Source organism: Rattus rattus, chromosome 8 (assembly GCF_011064425.1).
Source record: "Rattus rattus isolate New Zealand chromosome 8, Rrattus_CSIRO_v1, whole genome shotgun sequence".
Lineage (NCBI taxonomy): Eukaryota > Metazoa > Chordata > Mammalia > Rodentia > Muridae > Rattus > Rattus rattus.
In genome coordinates, this window is record NC_046161.1 from 37,861,879 (window position 1) to 37,862,608 (window position 730).

Here is a 730-nt window from a genome sequence, read left to right on the forward strand (position 1 = left end):
AAAACAAACCCCCCAAACACCACCTGGGCATGCTGGTGTATACCTATAAATCTTAGCACTTGGGAGGCTGAGGCAGGAGGATTGCTGCAAGTTCAAGACCAGCTGGGGCTTTAGAATGAGACCCTGTCTCAAAATCAGGACTCATCTCCCGAGTAACAGCAACATTTAAAACAGCTCAACATTGCGGCTCCTGCTTGTAATTCTATCATTTGAGAGGTTGAGGCAGGAGGATTGCTTCAAGTTCAAGGCCAGCCCTGGCCCCAGTGGGACACTCCACAATTCAGAACACTAAACCAGACAAAGAATACCAGCTGACTGACTAAGCAAGAACCCAGCGGTGTGCACTTATGGGGGGGAGACAGGCAGTGTAGCCTCTCCTCAAGCTTGGAAGCACTTCATTCACTGCGTCCTGGACCTACTTTCCTTTCCAGAGGATCTTTTCCCACTCTAGGATGTGTTTTCCTGAGGCTTCGCTCAAATCGGCCACACCACCTCTAAGCTGTGACCACAGACACATTCCCCATGTCTGTAGCCGAGTTCTTGGGCAGCCCCCATGCCAGGCCCAAAGGCTTTTACATTGAAAGTGTGCACACGCGCGTGTGTGTGTATAAGGTCACAATTTATAGATTGTCTTTCTTGTTCTCTGATCTCAAGGCACAATCAAAGGCAACCCATCCCCAGGGAACTGACTCATGATAAACGTCTAGAAGCTCAAATAAGAAAGCATAAT